The sequence below is a fragment of the Ursus arctos genome, unplaced genomic scaffold (assembly GCF_023065955.2).
Source record: "Ursus arctos isolate Adak ecotype North America unplaced genomic scaffold, UrsArc2.0 scaffold_22, whole genome shotgun sequence".
NCBI classification, from domain to species: Eukaryota; Metazoa; Chordata; class Mammalia; order Carnivora; family Ursidae; genus Ursus; species Ursus arctos.
Window position 1 is genome coordinate 10,146,832 of NW_026622897.1, and position 14,591 is coordinate 10,161,422.

The following is a 14,591-nucleotide window of genomic DNA, read 5'->3' on the forward strand; positions in this document are numbered from 1 at the left end:
ATTTCCTGGTTTATCGAGTCATTCCTGAGCAGGATGGTTCTTAGTCTCTAAGTGTTTGAGTTTCTTCCAAATTTTTCCTTGTGGTTGAGTTCCAATTTCAGAGCGTTGTGGTCTGAGAATATGCAGGGGATAATTTCAGTCTTTTGGTATCAGTTGAGACCTGTTTTGTGTCCCAGAACATGGTCTATTCTTGAGAATGTTCCATGGGCATTAGAATAGAATGAGTATTCTTTGGTTCTGGGGTGTAGTGTTCTATATATATATCTATGAGGTCCAACTCGTCAAGTATGGCATTCAAAGCTCTTGTTTCTATGCTGGTTTTCTGCTCCGGTGCTCTGTCTATTGCTGATAGAGGAGTGTTGAGGTCCCCTACGATTAACATATTTTTATCTATATGTCTCTTTATTCTGGTTAAGAGTTGGCTTGTGTATCTTGCTGCTCCCCTGTTGGGGGCATATATATTTATAATTGTCATATCCACTTGTTGGATACATCCTTTAAGAATAATATAGTGCCCTTCTGTGTCTCTAACTATAGTCTTTAGTTTAAAATCCAATCTGTCTGATATGAGAATTGCTACCCCAGCTTTCTTTTGAGGTCCATTGGCATGAAAGATGGTATTCCATCCCTTTACTTTCAGTCTGAATGTATCTTTAGGTTCAAAATGAGTCTCTTGTAGACAGCAAATGGATGGGTCATGTCTTTTTATCCAATCTGCAACCCTGTGGCATGTTATGGGAGCATTTAGGCCATTTACATTGAGACTGAATATTGAGAGATAATGATTTTAATGATGCCATGTTGCCAGTACAGTCTTTGTTTCTATCAATTGTGACTTTCTGTTCTGTATCACTCTTGGGGCCTTTATACCTTTATAGAACCCCCCTTAATATCTCCTGTAGGGCTGGTTTCGTGGTTACGAAATTAGTCAATGACTGGCGATTCTGGAAGGTCTTTATTTCTCCATCAATTCTGAATGACAGCCTTGCTGGATAAAGGATCCTTGGCTGCATGTTTTTCTCTGAAAGAGCTTTAAAAATGCCCCCCCACCCCTTTCTCTCATTCCAGGTCTGTGTAGACAGGTCTGACGTAATTCTGATACCTTTGCCTTGGTACGTGAGAAATTTCTTTGCCCTGGCTGCTTTTAATACTGTATCCTTGGATCTAATATTTGCGAATTGCACTATGACGTGACGTGGCGTAGGTTTGTCGTTGTTGAGCTTGGGAGGGGTCCTCTCTGCCTCCTGGACACGAATGTTTGTTTCCCTTCCTAGATTAGGGAAGTTTTCAGCTACAATTTGTTCAAATACCTCTTTTAGACCTCTGTTTTTCTCCACCCCCTCAGGGATGCCGATGATTCTGACATCGGAATGTTTCATTGAGTCAGTAATCTCCCGTAACCTACATTCTTGAGCGTGGATTTTTTTAAGTCCAGATTTTATTTTAGCTTTTTCTTCTACTACCCCATCCTCTAATTCGCTGATACGTTCTTCTGCCTCATTCACCATGGCCGCCAGAGCCTCTAGTTTTGACTGCATTTGGCTCATAGAATTTTTAATTTCTGCCAGATTCGCTCTCATTTCCGCCCTTAGAGATTCTATATTCTCACTAACATTTTTGTTAATACTTTTTTCAAGTCTACACATCATCTTGACCATTGTTACTCTGAATTCCATTTCTGATAATTTGGTTACATCCATATCCATTAGTTCTGTGGCAGAGGCCACAGACTCATTGTCTTTTCTTTGCTGGGGGGATTTCTCCTTCTCGTCGTTCTGATGAGGAGAGGTTGCGGGGTTGTCCAGAGCCCAAATTATTGACTGGGACCCAGGCCATGCGCCCCTGTTTTATAGGGATCTTAGGGATGTGGGCTTCTTGATTTTTCAGTCTGCCTTCTGGGGGAGGGGCCTGCCGCGCCATTACTCAGGCAACCCTGTTTGGGTAGAGTCTCCGTGTCCCCTGTGAGGGGAGATGGGGATGGGCACCCTGTGAGCCAGTCTTTCCAGGCTTTTGTTCTCTGGCGGTTTGCTGTGTCTCTTCTGAGAGTCAGAGCAGCAGTGGCCGAATCTCAGCCTCTGTCTCAGAACAGAGCGATCGCGGACCGTTCTCCACTGATGTTCTGGCCACTTTAACCCTGTTTCTGTTGGTGCTCAACCCTGTAGCATCCCGGGATGTGTGCCCCACACCCGGCATCCCAGCCCTCACTTCCAGGGCCGGCGCATCTCTGTCCTTTGTGTTTCTAACACTGCCAGAAGCCAGCCGCCAGACGCCCCTGCGCTCCCGGAGCTCCCAGTCTCAGTCTGGTTCCAGTGAGCGCACCGGAGCTCCGTTTCAGTCTGGTGGCGCGCGTTCCCCGGCTCATGGTCTCAGTCTGCTCTCTCACGGGTGCCATCCGCGAGTCCACCCACTCCCCTGTGCAGGTGGCTACCGCTTCCCGGTGCCTGAACGCAGCAGCTCCCTCCCCCTTCCATTTATCTTCCAATATCTGTGCGTGGTTTCACAGCTCCCCACTTAGTACCTCAATACTTGTCGCTGGAGATGTTCATTTGTAGAGATCCAGATGTATCTTCCTGCGTCTCAGGCTGATTCCATCGATGTTCAGGCTCTATTTTATTTTTTTTAAAAGATTTTATTTATTTATTTGCCAGAGAGCACAAGTAAGGGGAGCAGCAGGCAGAGGGAGAAGCAGACTCCCCGCCGATCAAGGAACCCGATGCCGGACTCGATCCCAGGACCCTAAGATCATGACCTGAGCTGAAGGCAGATGCTTAACCAACTGAGCCACCCAGGTATCCTAAGACTCTTATTTTCGAGCAATTTTAGATTGACTGCAAAACTAAGTGGAAGGTACAGAGATTCCCCGTATACCTCCTACCCACAGCCCCACACACAGCCTTCTCCATTAGCAGCATCTATTGCCATCGAGGAACCTGCACTGACACATCATAGTCACACGGAGTCCCGAGTCTTCATTAGGGTTCACTTGTGCTGCTGTACGCTCTGAGGGTTTGGGCAGATGGAGAATGACATGCGCCCATCATTATACTGTCCTACAGAATCGTTTCACTGCCCTTAAAATCCCCCGTGCTCTGTCTACCCATCCCTCCCGCACCCCCACCTCCTAGCAACCACTGATCTTTATAATGTCTCCATAGTTTTGCCTTTTCCAGGACATCACATGGAATCAGACGGTATAAATATACTTTTAAAATTGTACTCATCCTACACTTAGGAACCAATTGCTAGTTAGCTGATGATGTTCATGTGTGGAGAGAGAGATGGACGTGTAGCCATAACAACAATGATCTTACACACACACACACACACACACACATTTTTATTTATGTGCATGATCTCACTTAATTCTCACAATTCCGTGAGAGAGATCATTATGATCTCTATTTCACTGATGTGACAATGGAGGTGAAGAGAGGTTTTCCAGTCGCAGGTGGTCGAACTTGGACTTGTCTGTCTGGAACCGTGCGGGTATGCGAAGCAAGATGACAAGGGTGCGTGAAGGAGGACGAGGTGGGACTAGATGGGTAAGTAGACATAGCTGAACATATGTGGGGACCGATGTGCAAACCTTTCCCCCATAATCAAGACCTCTTGTCTGTAACTCAGGTCTCAGGATGTGGTTGTGTTTAAACCTGAGCTCAGAACAGAGTTCTGTCTCAGTAAATGTACTTCGCTGCTCAGCAGTAGGTCAGAACCCACTGCCTCCTCCTGTCACTCACCTCGTCACCTGGATACCAGGAAAACCAGTTCCTACTCCGTAAATCAGTCCTAGCACTTGACATGCATAGCGGATAATGAGAGGTATATAACTTTGTATTTTGCATAACTCTTCCCATGTCTCCTTTTCAAAATAAAACTGCTCTTCCTAGATCAATAAAGACCTCCTACTTGTCCAATCCAATGGCCACATCTCACCACTGTCTTGACCACTCTCTCCCTGAATCTTCTCCAAGGCTCCCTTGATATATGCTGTTCTGCTGTCTGGACACCCTCCTTCTCAATTCCTTCCAGGCTGTTCTTTGGCCACTCCATAGCAGACACTACCAGTTGGCCACCTGACAGCATTCTCCCCTTATGTTCTAGTCTTCTCCTAGACACGGATGGGATCCTGACTTTGTTCAGGCATCCTCCCTTCTCTGAGTGGCAGTGTCTTTGCCAGGAGTTGAGTCCAGTCCTCTGAGATGAGTTCTGATTAGTCTGAGCCACTGATTCTCCCAGGACGAGTGCAGTATCAGCCTCACCTGGGAACTCATCCAAAATTCATCCAAAATTCAAATCCTCAGACTTCACTCCAGACCTACTGAATTGGAAGCTGGGGATGGGGCCCAGCAATGTGCATTTGAACAAGCCCTTTCCTTACAAGGACACCAGTCATACTGGATTAGGGCCCACCTTACCCCGATATGACTTTATCTTAATTTGATTACATCTGCAGAGACTCTATTTGGAAATTGGTTTACATTCTGGGGTCCTAGGAGTTAGGATTTCTTTTTTTTTTTTTAAGATGTTATTTATTTGACAGAGAGAGAAAGAGAGAGAGCCCAAGCAGGGGAAGTAGCAGGCAGAAGGAAAGGGAGAAGCAGGCTCTCCGCTGAGCAGGGAGCCCAATGTGGGACTCCATCCCAAGACCCTGGGATCGTGACCTGAGCCTAAGGCAGTCGTTTAACCAACTGAGCCACCCAGGTGCCCCAGAAGTTAGGATTTCAATGTATCTTTGGGGGGCCACGATTCAATTTATAATAATCTTTTTAAAAATTATTTTATTTTAGGGACACCTGGGTAGCACAGTCAGTTAAGCATCTGCCTTCAGCTCAGGTCATGATCCCAGAGTCCTGGGACTGAACCTCAAGTCAGGCTCCCTGCTCAGTGGGGAGTCTGCTTCTCCCTCTAACCCCCCCCCCCCCGCCGGCTCGTGCGTTCTCTCTCTCTCACTCTCTCTCTCAAATAAATAAAATCTTCAAAAACTATTTTACTTTAATGCATCTATATAAAAATGCTAAAAGCTGAGAAAATCTTATAAGAATAACAGAATTGGAAGATTTACATTGGAAGATTTATATTTACCGGTTATCAAGACTTTATACATCATTACAGTAATCAAGACAGACTGAAATAGGGGCAGGCATGAATATATCAACCAAACAGAAGGTCCAGAAATAAACTCAAGCGTATGAAGATACTTGGTTTATGGAAGAGATGACAGCCTCCACAGCGATGGAAAAAGGATAGGCTTTCGACATGTTGGGTGTCTATATTTCACATCTATCACACATATCCATTCTAGGTGATTGTAGGTCTAAAATTGAAAGGTAAAACAATAAGGCTTTTAAAGGAAAACAGAGCATCTTTACGAACCTGTAGTAGTAATGACTTTTTAAACTGGACACGGGAAGCATGAACTGTTGTGATAGTCTGTGACACTGGTGGCCCTCAGTGAACCACACCTGACTGTAGTCACACCTCTGTGCAGTCCCCTCCCCCAGCATAAGGGGCTGGGTTTGTGACTTTATGTGATCAACAGAATGTGGCAGGAATGATGGGGTGCCAGTTCCCAGCTGCAGGAAGAGCTGTCATCCAGAACTCAGCTAAGGATTCAGGAGTCCAGAGGGGACACTTCCACTTTCCTCTGGGATCCCTCATGGTAATGGCAACATTCCCCCCTACCTCACACCCCTACTGACTTAGGAACCTCTAGGAGCCCAGGCCTCCTGGGTCATCCATCATCAGCACACCACCCCCAAACCTCTGGTCATTATCCTCTATGCCGACCCATTTCCCAGAACCCCCAAACCCTTTCATCTCTGTCCTGGGGCTTCCAATACATAGCCAGCTCACTCCCTTGTATCTCCACGTCTGTCTTCTGAGGACACAACCTCCCGTACAGTCCTCTCATGCTGCTCTGGGGTAAGGCCCCCAAACTGCAGGTGTAGTAAGTTCTCAGTGACGCTGATGCTGCTGGCCGGGGAATCACACCTTGAAAACCACTGCCATTGTCCTTATTGAATCACCTCCCCATGCATATCCTCAGCCCTCTGCTCAGCTCCCTCGCTGCTACGCACCTGGCGAAGCCGCCCCTGGCTGAGCCCAACCACCCACATTCTCTGCTTCCCCAGCTGAGGAGCTGAACAATCTTGGAGAAAATCAAACTGAGCTGACGGGGTTTACTATAAATCTGAGGTCTCAAAATACAATGGGCACTCGAGACGCCCCTCTGGCAAACCTACATTTCTCTTTTTGATTTCTCACTCTCCAAAGAATTATTTTATTATTTCCTCTTGTTTTGCAAACCTCCCACGCATCTTCCACTCCACTCCTTGTTGAGACCTCATTCTTTCATTCATTGGGAAAATAGAAGCCATCAGAAAGAGACCCTTTCATCTCAAGAACACCAAGGCCGCAGATGAACTACACCTGTTCCCAAGTTCTCACAGGTTAGAGCGGAGGGAGGGGGGATGCTTTCAAAGGCCACCCCCTCTCTTGTGTTCTGAGTCCTGCCCTCATCACCTTCTCAAGGACTTTGCTTCTGAAATTACCTTTCCTTTGCTCAGCATCACCAAGCAACCATGTCTCCTGGAACGTTCTCAGGAATGAACAGATCCCTGAACAGTGTCTCCTACCATTAAGAAAACACAAAAAGAAACTTTCCTTGAAACCGCTCCAAAGAGAAACCTTTTAGTTTTCATATTTCCTTTTCCTCCTTCCTTACCTTCAATTTTTCTTTCTTTCTTTCTTTCTTTCTTTCTTTCTTTCTTTCTTTCTTTCTTTCTTTCTTCCTTTCTTTTCTTTCTTTTCTTTCTTTCTTTTCTTTCTTTCTTTCTTCTTTTTAAAGATGTGTTTAGTTATGAGAGAGAGAGCATGAAGGGGGTGTGTGGGGAGGGGCCGAGAGGGAGGGAGAGAGAGAGAATCTCAAGCAGAGTCTATGCTAAGTGCAGAGGCAGACCTGGGGCTCAATCCCATGACCCTGAGATCATGACCTGAGCTGAAATTAAGAGTCAGATGCTTAACCGACTCAGCCACTCAGGTGCCCCTCTTCAATTCTTTCTTTAACTTAGTCTGGCTTCAACAGCCATCACTCCCATGAGCCTGCCCTTGTCAAATTTACCAGAAGTCGAATACAAATGGCCAATAAGCACGTGAAATAGTCATCTGGGAAACGCAAATTGAAACCACAATGAGATACCATTTCATACTCCTTAGCATGGCTGAAATTAAAAAGATAGGAATTAGCAGTGACATTGAGGGTGTGGTGAAACTGGGACCCTCAGATATGGCTGCTGAGAACATAAAAGAGTGTGACGACTTTGGAAAACAGTTTGGCAGCTTCTCGAAACGTGAAACAGAGTTGTCATATGACCCAGCCGTTTCACTCTAGGCGTGGGCCTGAGAGAAATGAAAATGTATGTCCAAAGAACAACTTGCATACAGATGTTCATAGCAACATTGTTTGTAAGAGCTAAAAAGTGGAAACAACTCAAGTCTCCATCAACTGATGCATGATAATGAAAAGGCAGCATATCCAGACGATGGAATATTACTCAGTCACAAAAAGGAATGACGTAGTTGCAACATAGATGGAACTGAGAGACATGATACTCAGCCATAGCAGCCAGATGGAAAAGGCCGCAGACTGCATGATTCTATTTATAGGAAATGTCCAGAATAGGCACATTTATAGGGAAAGAAGGTACATGAGCAGCTGCTGGAGCCGGGATTGGATAGGGGCGGGAAGGAGAAAGAGGAGTGACTGCTGGGAGGTATGAGGTTTCTTTTCAGAGCAATGAAAACATTTTAAAATTAAATCCTGCTGATGGCTGCCCGATTCTGTGACTATACTAAAAATTGCTGTACCGTACACTTTACGTAAGCAAATTTTGTGGCCTGTGAATTGTATCATAATAAAGCTGGGGATTTTTAAGTCATTAAAAACAAAGTATTAGCAGCCCATACACTGCCATTTCCCCATCCCACACTTCGTGGCTCTTCAGCCTCACTGGATGGTTTACAATCCTCCCTCCCTCCCCACCTTGCCGTCTATGACTTCCTACCCCTCCTTCTCCCACCTCCCCGGCCACACCTTCTCAGCAGCTTGGCTGGGTCCTCCCCTTCTACCCAGGGCTCGCTGCAGGAACTTCTTATCTGATACTTTATTATTCTGGGGGTTCAGCCAATCCTAGCCCGAGACTTTAAATACTATCTTCTATGCCAATGCCTCCACATAAATCAGGACCTCTCTCCATCACTCCCGGATTTCCCTGTCTAACTGCTTCTTCGGAATCTCCCATTAGTGATCCCAAGTTATGTCAGACTTACTCTGTTGAAGTCTGAGCTTTCTATTCTCAATCACTGCAGCCCACCCCCAACCCTATTTCTTCCCTAGGTTTCCTGTCCCAGTAAATGGCTCACACAATTGTCCAAGCCAACCTTGATTTATATATTTTCCTCCTACCCTATACCTGACCATTCACCATGTCCTACCTTCTACTTGCAGAATGCATCCGTAACCCACTCACTCTTTTTCATGTTTTCACCACTAAGCCAAGCCAAAACCACCTTCCGTCCGTAACAGCCTCCTAACAGTTCTCTCTGTTTTTACTTATCATATTACTTTCCCAGTAACGATGCCTCCTTGATGTCCCATGACACGCTAAGCCCTCATCTGTCTCACGGCCTTTGAACGTGCTGTCCCTCTGCCTGAAAGTCTCTTCCCTCAACTTCCCATATACATGGCCCATTTTCTACCTGTCTCTCTCAGCTCATATCACCTCAGAGAAGCCTTCCCTTCAGACCCATCTACCTTCTTCCTTCATCTCAATTACTCTCTAACACATCATGCTGCCTTTTGCTTCATTGCACTTACCATAATCTGTGATTATCCTCTGTATTTTACTTTCACTGGCTAATAAATGTGATAAATATTTATTGTGTCTCCTCTGTACCAGGCACTGTGCTAGATGCTAGTGATAAAATCATAACCCAAAGGACAAGGTCCCTGGTCCAAGGGAGTGTATAATGTAGTGGGAAGATACAGATATTAATCAAATAAGCATACAAATAAAAATATAATGCCAAACTCTAATAAGTTCTTGAATGAACAGCTGTTAGAGAACAAATACCTAATAGGTACTGTCTGCTTCTCATGTTCTAGGTCCAGAACTAAGTGGTGGCTGAGCTGAGGTTCAACTCTGGTGAGTCTGACTTGAGAGCCAGCGTCCTGCAGCGCCACACGACCCTGGTTCCTCCTGCTCTGGCCCTTCTTCGTTTTCCTCTTGCCTTTATAACTCTCGGTTTCCAGTCTCCACGATCATATCACTCCCTACATCCTGGAGCTTCCCCAGTTTCTGTTCTCAGCCTTCTCTCCCCCAGGTGTCCCAGCTGGGCTGGAGCTGAATTTTATACATTACTTGCAAAGAGGCAAATTTTGGAGAGCAATCTGGCACTGCTTCCTTAAGTGACAACCTGGCAATTCTGCTCCTAAAATCCCAAAGCAATTCTCAGAGCGGTCCTTGAGGCTCCCTGCACAAGGAGAATCACTGTGGGGGTTCCCGTGACGGGGTGAGGCTGGGGGGCCTGGGCACCCGCCACAGGGTGACGTGGTGGTAACACACCATGGAGTACTATGCATCCATTAGAAGCAACGGAATCGATGTCAACACGAACAATGTTTAGTGGGCAAAGGTAAGAAACAGAAAGAAAGCTGTAATGAATATCATCTACAGAAACTAAAGATGTGTGCACATAAGACAAAAATACACATTTTTAGGCATATAGAAAAACAAAAGGGGCGCCTGGCTGGCTCAACCAGTGGGGCACGTGACTCTTGATCTCGGGTTTGTGAGCTCAAGCCCCATGTCAGGTGTAGAGGTTACTCTAAAAAATAAAATCTTAAAAAGAACCATACACACAGATTAGACAATATAGAGTGGTTGCTTGGAGGGACACAGGAAGGGACATAGAGTACAGGCAGGGTGACCGTATGTCCCGGTTTGCCCTCAGCAGTCCTGGTTTACACCTGAGGTCCCAGCATCGTAATTATTCACATGCGTCTTTCTCTTCTTGAAAGTGTTTTTGCGTGTATGATAAAGCATACGCTCGCTCTACATGTGGAAATAAGAGGAGTACGTAATAAGAGGGAGACTTCGCACAGATCTTGCAGAGGTGACACAAAAGGAGGACTGTGGTTCCCTCACTCAGCACTGCGCCTGAGATCCAAACAAGATGAAACAGAGTAAACAACCACCACAAAACTCAGCAAACAAAAACACAAAATCCAGCCCCCCCAATTTTACACTACTCCACAGTACTCACATCTTCATGAAGCTGTTCACACGTCCTGATACACGTGGCCTGAGGGTCATTCGTGTTTGGGACTCCAGGTATCTACATTTGGGTTCCAGGCACATAAAGCCACGTCAGGTACACCGGGAGGGGCAGAGTGGGAGACTGGGGGCAGCTGGCAGAGGTCCGATTATAAGGACTTCCGGACCTGGGGAGAGACTCCACTGCACCTGCTATGAGAAGCTCCATCTGTCAAAGGCGCCCGGTCGTCAGGGAGGTCAGGGAGCCAGGTGCTGGCCTGGGTAGGGCAGGGCAGCTGGCCTGGAGGAGCCCTGGGCATTCAGTTGATGGCAGCTGCGCACCCCGGAAACAAGGGCTCTGAGGGTGAGCTGGGGGATCTCCTGTAAGCCGCTGTGTGGTCTATGACAGCCTCATAGTCCGAGGGGAGGGAAGGCGCTCCTCTGACCTCCCAGCAGGGGACTTGGGCACGTGCACTACCCGTCGCTTCTGCACACCTGGGCAGAGCTTCCCCCCGGCTGTTGATGGCAATGAGAGGCAGCACGGTGGATCTCTGGCTTGGCAGAATCTCCTTTCTGCAAAGATGGCGTCCGTGAATAATGACTCAGATTGATTCACAAATGTTCGTAAGATTTTTAAAATGCTAGCTCATTTTATGCATCAGCTTGACTGGGCCATAGCGATGCCCAGATATGTGATCACACATTGTTCTGAGTGTGTCTGTAAGGATGTTTCTGGATGAGATTAACATTTGAATTGTAGACTGAGTAAAGCAGATTGCTTCCCTAGTGTGGGTGGGCCTCACCCAATCAGTCGAAGGTTTGCCAAGCACAAAATGCTGACTCTTTTGCTAGTAAGAGGGAACACTTCCTGCCTGATGATTTAAGCTGGGACATCATTTTTGTTTTTGTTTTTTTCTGGCTTTTGGACTCAAACCGGAACATCAGCTCTTCCTGGGTCTTGAGCCTGTTGGCTTTCCACCTAGACCTATACCTTGGTTCTCCTGGGTTTCCAGGTTGGCAACTGCAGATCTTGGGAATTCTCTGTCTCCAGAATCCCACACGCCAATTCCTTGTAATAAATCTCTATAGAGAGAGGGTTCTCTGGAGAACCCTGATTAATGCCCTTGGATTACTGCGGCAGTGGCCTCTGGAGTGGTCCCCTTGCCTTACCAAGCCACCTTGACCTTGCACACTGCTTCCAGGGAGACTTTTCCAAAACATAATCTGCATATTCCTTTTACATGTGCAGCTTTCTTCAATGATTTCCCGTGGCTTTCAGGATCAAATTAAAACTCTCTGACATCTACACAAAACTCTTCATGAGTAGCCCCTTCCCCTCCTCTCCATATCCTCCTCTTACCTCCTTGCCCACACGCAGAGCCTCCAGCTGTCCCGCAAGATGGCCTTGCCACCTCTTTCCCGGGTCTTTGCACGAGCTGTCCCTCCTGTCCACTGAGCCTACGCAGGACAGGCCCCACCATGTTCCAAGGACTTGACAACCTGACTCAGAACCCGCTGGGGGTCTGACCCTTATTCCCGTTCCACACACGGAGTTCAGGAACGCACGTGACCAGGCCGTGCTGTGGGCTCTGAATCAGGTCTTGATTGTGCCTTAATGTACTGTGTACACACAGTAGCGAACATACTCCGAGACAGCGGCCACACACCTGGCCCAGGTGAGGGAGTCTCTGGCAGGAAGGCTGTGAGGTCCTGTGCACGTTGCTCTCGGCTTGTGTCTAGATGTGGGTATGTGTCTATGTGTGTAAATGGAAGCTGACTTACCAGAAACTAAGCTTCAGGATCCTTCATCTGTACAGGGTCCTAAAAAAATAAACGTTTGCTATATGTATTAGCTTTTTGAAATGTACGATTCGGGGCGCCTGGGTGGTGCAGTCGTTAAGCGTCTGCCTTCGGCTCAGGGCGTGATCCCGGTGCTCTGGGATCGAGCCCCACATCAGGCTCCTCTGCTATGAGCCTGCTTCTTCCACTCCCACTCCCCCTGCTTGTGTTCCCTCTCTCGCTGTCTCTCTCTGTCAAATAAATAAATAAAATCTTAAAAAAAAAGAAAGAAAAAAAGAAATGTACGATTCACCACAATTTCTTTTTTCATTCTAAATATTTGCTTTGTACCTGTGTATTCATAATTTTATTATTTTTCTTAGGGCCTTTTCACATTGTTTATGCTTCATGCCCACAAAACCCAGGGATATGTTCTTACCTAAAAGGAGATAGGCTCCCAGAAAAAAATTTTTTTTAAGATTTTATTTATTTGAGATACAGCAAGAGTGTGAGAGAGAGCACAAGCAGGAGAAGGAACAGGCAGAGGAAGAAGCAGGCTCTCCACTGAGCAGGGAGCCTGACATGGGGCTTGATCCCAGGACTCCGGGATCATGAACCGAGCCAAAGGCAGACGGTCAACCGAGACGCCCAGGCCCCCCAGGCTTCCAGAAAATCTAACATGACCCTTATTTATTCAGAAATCCTCACCTGCAACTCGGGGCACTTTGCTGGGAGAGGTTGGTGGTGCCTGTGTCCTGACTTCCTTCCTAGTCAGCAAAGAAGGAAACCCTGGTCTTTCTCTGAGTCCAAACCCAACATGGACGTACCATTGTCATCTCCTTCTTTTGCCTGGCTTACTCCTTCTCATCCTTTAGAATTCAGCTCAGGGGTTGCCGTCTCTGGGAAGCCTTCCTTGCTGCCCCAGTCCACGATGGGTGCCCACCCGTAATAGACTTCCCGTAACTGTCGGCTGAATGAATGAAGCCGACCCCTCAAATGAGTCTCCCTGCTCCCGGAAAAATTGCATTCTTTTTGGTTGGTTTCAGTGGGTTCCTAAGTTCCATCCGAAGCAACACTTCTTCTCCCCTCGTTCCTGGGCTGTCACTTTCACAGGATCCCAGATCTCCCACTTCTGATCCCTTCAGACAAAAGTGGTTCCTTTTAAAATTTTCTTTCTTGGCCTACCATCCTTTCTATTTCCTGATCTTTATGTGCCGTTCACTGTAATAAGAGCTTTCGTGTACTATCATCAGCATTTCTGTAACGGGGGCTGCGTTAGCGTTCTAGCGTCGCCATGACAAAGTATCCCAGGCTTGGGGCCCAGACAACCGAGATTTCTTTCCTCACGGTCCTGGAGGCTAGGGTCCAAGATCCAGGTGGGGAGACAGACCATGTCTCTCCTGTCTGTTCATTTATAGGAACACCAATCCCATTCACAGAGGCTCCATCCCCATGACCTAATCATCTCCTAGAGGCCCCACCTCTGATACCACCACATTGGGAAGTAGGTTTCCACATAAGAATCGGGGTGGGGGAGGGGACACAAGCGTTCAGTCTAAAGCACTTGCCCATGTCACTCAGGTAGCAGGCTGGGGAGCCAGGTCTTCTGACTCCAAATCCTGGGGCTTTCTGCTACATCCCACAGTCCCCTGGGCACAGCCCTGTTCCCTACTCCTAAGAGCTCTCTCTCCCCACTGTCATCTTCCCGCCATTTCATCGCCTGCAAAATAACTTATCTCTACATTCCATGTGAACTCTGGTGATCACAATCACCAGATAATTGGAGGGTATGGGGTTGGGAGTTTTTAAAACAGCATAGGCAGCTTCGGTGGTAGGTGGGGGCTGGCGGTGGGCTGCCTTATAAAAGAGACATGTTTTGAAACCAAACCACCTAGGTATAAACCCTGGCTCACTCATTCTCTAGCTCTATGGTCTTAGCTAAGTTGTTCAGCCCCTGAGTACCTCAGTTTTCCCATCTGTGAAATGAGAATGATAACAGCACCTGTCATTGTTCATTGAGCTGATTAAATGAATCAGTATGTGAACAGTGGCCAGCACTCAGTATGCCCTGAATGACTGACAGCAATAATTAGCATTACTCTCAATTTCTAGGGATGGGATTTGTTCAGCTCCATTTTCTCACTGCTCATTTGGGTTAAAATTCTTTGATGCAGGAGTAGTCTGTGATTCCTGTTGGGGGCTTCATAGGTGGGACAGAACAGGCAAAGATGGATGGGTGTCTAAATAATCTCAAGGGCAATGAAGCCTGTCCTCACCTTTGGACCATGAAGTTCAAGGAGACACAGGATCCTTGGGGTTTCGGGCTGACAGTGCCCTGGAGAGATCTCTGCGGCTGTTCCTCTCTGGCCCTTTTGTATATCCTCTGCTACTACGAGGCCCTGAAGAGCTGGGTGACAGCGTGTGGCTGCCAAGAAGCTTTATGGTGCTTCATGCTAGCTCTGACTTCTATTTCAGGACCCACAAAGGTCAAAGTCAGTC